Raw genomic sequence first — 6,894 nt, forward strand, 5'->3', positions numbered from 1 at the left:
GCTGCGCCACCAGGGAGGGCCACATTTTTTAACAAAATATTTTTGCATAGAAGACATAGGGTGTGAGCAAGTGGCACTAGGGCAAGGTGAGTGAGAGCATTCACCAGAGACAGAGTGGGGAGCAGAACAGGTGATTTAGTGAAATACACTACTGAAGGGAACAGTGGATGAGACGGAAGTCTGCTGCACCATATGTGGATCAGCTCCCTGGCTGGGGATGGAACTCAGGCCATAGTGGTGATAGGGCTGAGACCTTAATCCCCAGGCCACCAGGGAGGTCCCTCAGTTCTTATTTGTAAGATGGGTACCTGCACTAGCACTTGTAAAGATTCATGAATTAACATACATTAAGCTGTTGGAAGTACCAGAGTGTTCACACTTGGTTAGTGCAAACCACTTCTTTTTGGCCCCTACTTACCTGCCCAACATCTCCATGAATATCTCTGTAATACTGTTTCTCCATTATTTGTTTATTATTAGCTGTCATGATACTGAAGTTATATGAGGGCAAAAGCTGGATCTTAATGATCATGGTAGATTTGTACCTAACAGTGACCCTGCCTCATGGCAGGTACGTAACAGATGTTACTTGAATGAAGAAACAGAAGATTAAAGATGCTGTTAAAAGTATTAAGTAAGGCCCTCCCTGGTGGCGCAGTGGGTTAAAGCACAGCACTAAGAAGCTAAAGCCACTTCCGCATGAGTTCCATCCCCGCTCCGGAGGTGACCACATGGCGTGGCAGACCTCTCTTGACTCCGCCCGCTGCTCCCCTCAGCAGTGTACTTCATCAGTTTACCTGTTCTGCTCCCCGCTTTGTCTCTGGTGAATCCTCTCACCGCCCCTGCACCTCTGGCCTGTACCCCAGTTCTGTATGCATAAATAAATAAATCTTAAAAAAAGAAGTATTGGGCCCTCCCTGGTGGCGCAGCGGGGTAAAGCACAGCACTAAGAAACTAAAGCCACTTCCGCATGAGTTCGATCCCCGCCTGCCTGGGAGGTGACCACATGGCGTGGCAGACCTCTCTTGACTCCGCCCGCTGCTCCCCTCAGCAGTGTACTTCATCAGTTTACCTGTTCTGCTCCCCGCTTTGTCTCTGGTGAATCCTCTCACCGCCCCTGCACCTCTGGCCTGTACCCCAGTTCTGTATGCATAAATAAATAAATCTTAAAAAAAAAAAAAAAAAAAGAAGTATTAAGTATATTTGATCCAGTTACTCTATGTATGGGTGTGTTTGTGTGTGCGTATTTGTAATTGAATTATTTAATGGAGATATATATAGAGAGGAAATAAAAATCACAATCTAGAAGAAGAAATATCTGCACACTCATGTTAACCTCACTATTTATGATGGACTAGACGTGGAAACAACCTAAGAGTTCATCTACAGGTAAACAGAGTTAAAGTCCGGGAGAACAGGTCCTGATGGAGGAGACAGAAGGATAGGCACAGAGCAATGGTGTCCAACATGGAAAGTACTTGACAGGAAAAGGAAGGGGAGCAGCCTCTTGTAAAAAATGGAGAGGAAGCACACGTGAGAGGGAGTGAAGGCCAGAAGCTTAGAGATTAACTGGGGGCTGATTAGGCGATCGCTCCCTAATTTTTTATGGGACATAACTAAGAAGCAGCCAATGAGGTGTTACATGTGCTGCCAAACTCCTGAACCTGATAATCATCAGGATTTGTGATTAAACCTTGAGCCCGAAGGGTTTTTCTGGGATTAATAAGTGGCCTCTGCTCTATAAGCTTGTAGTTTTGTGATTTACATTTTGTGTAAATCTTTGCTATTTCTACCTACCCATTTCTACTTGATAATTGGTTTTGTATCAATGATATACTTTTTGGAAGCAGGGCATTTTTAGCCAGTTTTAGGACAAATAATAATTGAACTAAATGAAACAGTTTAAAAAGCAAAGAGAAAGGCGGCATATTAAAATAAAAGATGATTAGGTAACTGAGGACAAATTTATAGGTATAGACCCATTTTTGGGAGTGTAAGAACTTCATGATCTCAACTTAAGATACTATATTTGTAATTTTATAATACTCATTTAAAAAGTGTGTATGCAGGCCTCTCTAGTCCCCACTAAGGATTAAATCTCAGCACAATGAAGTTATCCACAGTCACTGCAGCATCAGTTTGATCCCCGGCCAAGGAGCTGACCCACCGGGCGCAGCAGACCTCTCCTGTCCCGCACACTGCTAAGCCCCAGCAGTGTATTTCAGTCCATCTGCCTGTTCTGTTCCCCACTGTCTTCGGTGAATCCTTTCACATTCCCCATATTCTAGTTCTCAGATGTATAAGTAAATTAAATCTTAAAAATAAATGAACGAATAAATAAGAAGTAAGAATACTTGCAGAAATTGAAAAGCAAATCCTAAAATTGTTATGAAAATGCAAGGGACACAGAACAGCTAAAATAATCTTGAAAAAAACAAACAAAAAAAAGGTACAAAGATGGTAGATTTACACTTCCTGATTATAAAAACAAAGCTACAGTTATCAAGATGACGTGGCATAGTACAAGAAAGACAAATATCAATGGAACAGAGAATACAGAAATAAATTCTAACATTTATAGGCAGTCAACTGATTTTGACAAGAATAGCTTTTTAACAAATAGTGCTGAGGCAAGAGGATATCCTCTCACTAGTAACACCCTTCTCCCCCTGACTTCTGGCCTACACCCCAGCTCTTGTATGCATAAATCTTAAAAAAAGAAAAAAAGTCAAATCTTTAGTCATTAGAAAAATGAAAATCAAAATCACAATGAGATATCATTTCACACTGATTAAAATGGCTGTAATTCAGGGCCGACCTAGTGGTACAAGGGGTGAAGCACAGCACTACAAAGCCACCCACAGCCATTGAAACCCAAGTCTGGTCCCCGGCCAGGGAGCTGACTGACCCACATAGCACAGAAGAACTCTACTCTCTTGCTTGTTACTCCTCTCAGCAGTGTATTACAGACAATCTGCCTGTTGTGTTCCTGACTCAGTCTCTGGTGAATCTCCCACCCCTTGCATCTCTGGCCTGTGCCTCAATTCTTGTATAATAAATAAAACCTTTTAAACCAATTCAAAACAATATAGAAAACAAAAGGTGTTGGAAAGGACACAGTGAAATTAGAACCTTCATCTGTTGCTGATAGGATTCTAAAATGGTATGACCACTTTGAAAAACAATTTGGCAATTCCTTGAAATGCTGAACACAGAGTTACCATATAACTGAGCAATTCCACTCTTAAGTGCATACTCAAAGGAACTGAAAACTTATGTCCATACAAAACCTATACACAAGTGCTGAAAACATTATTCAAAATGGTTAAAATGTAGAAACAGGGCCCTCCCTGGTGGTGCAAGGGTAAGCACAGCACTAGGAAGCTATCTGCTGCTACTACAGCACAAGTTTGAACCCTATAGGGCCAGGGAGGCAAAACTAGAGGGGCAGAAAACAGGATTAGTGGTTGCTAAGGACTGGGGGTGGCAAGAGGGAGTACTATAAAAGGAAACCTCAAGAAATTGCTGGGGTGATGGAAATGTTCTGTATCTCAAGGTGGTAGTACCTACACAATCTGGTAAAACTCATACATCTGTACACACACACACACACACACACAGCATTAATTTTTTTTTTTTTACGAAATGTATATTATAGTAGAATAATGACATAAATAGGGTTTTATAAAACAGGAAATACCCTAAGTTATAGAGAAAAAATCAATACGCTCCAAGAATCTATATGCATATAAGGCATAAAAGGCTTTACTGATTGGCACATTCTATTCTTAACTATGCTGACTTATTTACACAACAAAAAAAGAGATCTTAAAAGATTTCTTTCAACTTTAATTATTCTCAGTAAAGTATCTAGTTATATACATACACACACACACACAAGTGTGTGTGTGTATGTATATATATATATAGTGTGTGTATATATATAAAGGTAGCTTTTCTCTCCTTGACTGTTTTCAACTCTTATCAAAATGTATATCCTCAAAAACTGCTCCCAATTTCTGAGGAGCCTTCTATTTCAGAGAACCCCCAAATAAACGTTAGTGGAGACTGCTACTGTGGGAAGAAAGCCCCACAGTAATTAGTGAACTGACATTGGTATTTTTCCTAGTGCCTATTCCATCTTTCACACAACTTTCCCAAACATGCCCAGTTACTAAAAGCTAACAAGACCTTGGTATCAGTTTTGTAAAATATTTAACAGAAAAACGATTTTAAAAAATCATATTAGGGCCCTCCTGGTGGCGCAGCGGGTTAAAGCACTGCACTAAGAAGTTTAAGCCACTACCGCATGAGTTCGATTCCCGCCTGCCCCGGAGGAGATCCACATGGCGTTGCAGACCTCTCCTGACCCGCCCGCTGCTCCCCTCAGCAGTGTACTTCGTCAATCTGCCTGTTCTGCTCCCCACTCTGTCTCTGGTGAATCCTCTCACCTTCCGCATCTCCGGCCTGTACCCCAGTTCTGTATAAATAAATAAAATCTTAAAAAAAAAAATCATATTAAAAATCAGAACAGCAGTGGGCCCTCCCCAGTGGTGCAACAGGTTAAAGTACAGCACTGTGAAGCTAGAGGCAGCTGCTTCAACATGAGTTGGATCCCTGGTCACGGAGGTGACCCACCCACGTGGCCTCTCTTGACTCGCCCACTGCTCCCCTTAGCAGTGTATTTCAGTCAATCTGCCTGTTCTGTCCCTGGTGAATCCTCTCACCCCCTACACCTCTGGTCTGTATCCCAGTTCTTGTAAGCATAAATAAAAAAATTTTAAAAAAAAAAAAAAAGTAACCGTAATAGGTAAAAACTAAAGTCAACTAACTATAAACCAGAGACATTCTACAGAGGAACTGAGGGGAACAGAACAAAGCTGGGGCAGGAGAACACATGAGCCTATGGTGATGGCACATGGGTGCACTGGTGGTGAGAAATTCATGGGGATTACAACTGAGATGAAAAAATGTACAAAATGAAGATAGACAGACAGACAAAGAAAATGTATCCCAACTGGCCATTGAGTCATTGTTGCTAAAAACTCTATAGTAGAGTTGCTATTTTCAAGTTCCACCTTATCAAATGGACAACCTTGCACACAGCTTTGTAAACAACACAGTTTACCAATTTAAAGGAGGCTATAAGGCAGTAAAGAGAGTACCCTAAAGCTGTTTATTGAGGACACTTTTCAGAGGATCCCATCTTATCCATGTTCAATGTGGGTCAGCTTTTTAGGTGGAAAGTAATCAAAGGTAAGTCTGAGAAAGCAGATTTCCTCAGACAATAAGCCTGCTTTTCTGTTCAAAAGGTCAGTTCAATGTGTCACATTTATGATTTAAAAAAAATTTTTTTAAATATAGTTTTTATTTTAATATAATATTTATTTTTACATCACTTCGTGCCTTTTTCCATTTTAGTTGTGATCCCCGTGGGCTTCCTATCACCAAATCACCCGTGTGCCATCACCATAGTCTAGTGCACTCCCCCCCCCTCCACTGTTCCTGATCCCATTCCCCACTCCACCCCTATAAAATATCTCTGGTATACAGTTGTTCATTATTACTATTTCCCCCCCTTCGGTCCTTTATGCTCCTGCTGTAAGTGAAACCATCTGGTATTTTTCTTAAGGAGAAAAAAAAAAGTTTTAAAGATCAGTTCAGTGGATAAAGGAAAGTGTATTTCAACCATTCATTTTGTGCTAAGATGTAGCTGAAAAGATCAAAAACTCACTATAGCAATACCGGAACCCTACTAAAGATCTTAGTGGGGATGAAGTCGTGGGAGGGAATTTTAAAATAGCATTAAGGTCCTTAAGCACCAGGTGAGGCTAGTGTACGAAGTGACAATTCTATCTTTACAGCTTTAATCTAAACTGGCCTGTGAAATGCGAGAAAATTTCCAGCACCAGGAAGCAGGTGGGACAAGTGTCTTTTTCTCTTAAGTATGTGCTTCCTTCCAGGTTGCCAAGAAGCAGAGTCGAATCTGATGCCTCATGACAGCAACAAAATGTTCCTAAAATGAAATGTATTTGCTGTATCTTGTTTCTTTTGAGGTTCTTCTCATCATTTTGTGTTACTAACCTTAGCTGCCTAATACACACACAAAGTCCCCTCTATAGAACCTAAGCTGAATTTTAGCCTAGGATAGGGGTAGGAGATTAACCTTGGCTCAGCTAATCTTTTATTTTTTGATGGTTTCCTTTTTATTGATGTTCCTTCTACCAACCCCTATGACCCTCTACAATATCAGTGTTTTCTATCAAAAAGAAAGTAGTGGAAGGAATTCTTGGGGTTCTGAGCTTTTTGGGCAGTTAGGAAGGGAACAAAAACCAAATAATCACTGGATCTGACAGATCCTGAAGATCAAGAAGTCTAAGGCAGAATAAGAAAGATGGTAGAGAAAGGGGATGAAAGGAGAAGTACTACAGGCCATTTCCTGTGAAGGACTAGAGAGAAGGTCTCACATTAGGAAATGAGGTGGTCATGAAGGGAGGTGGTGTTCGAGCTGAAGAGGAGCATCTGTCTGTGTATTCACTCTGAATCAAGAAATAGAACTGGGGCGGGCCCTCCCTGGAGGCACAGTAGGTTAAAATGCAGCACTGCAAGCTGGCTACAGCTCCTTCACTGCGGGTTCAATACCTGCCCTGGAGGTGACCCACATGGTGTGGCAGACCTCTCCTGACCCACCCGCTGCTCCTCTCAAGCAGTATACTTCATCAAAGTGCCTATCCTGTTCCCCTCTCTGTCTCTGGTGAATCTTCTTACCACTCCAGTGCCTCTGTCTGTACCCCAGGTCTGTATGAATAAATACATCTTAAAAATAAATAAATAAATCTTAAAAAAGAAAGAAAGAAAGAAAGAAAGAAAGAAAGAAAGAAAGAAAGAAAGAAA

General features: G+C 41.2%; 1 protein-coding gene across 2 annotated transcripts in view; it reads right to left on the bottom strand.

Moving 5' to 3' along the window:
* Positions 1 to 6,894, bottom strand: part of PRR14L (proline rich 14-like) — a 64,878-nt gene that overhangs the window by 40,037 nt on the left and 17,947 nt on the right. The window lies entirely within an intron of this gene.

The sequence above is a fragment of the Condylura cristata genome, unplaced genomic scaffold (genome assembly GCF_000260355.1).
Source record: "Condylura cristata isolate star-nosed mole 26May11 unplaced genomic scaffold, ConCri1.0 scaffold00029, whole genome shotgun sequence".
In the NCBI taxonomy this organism is placed as follows: domain Eukaryota; kingdom Metazoa; phylum Chordata; class Mammalia; order Eulipotyphla; family Talpidae; genus Condylura; species Condylura cristata.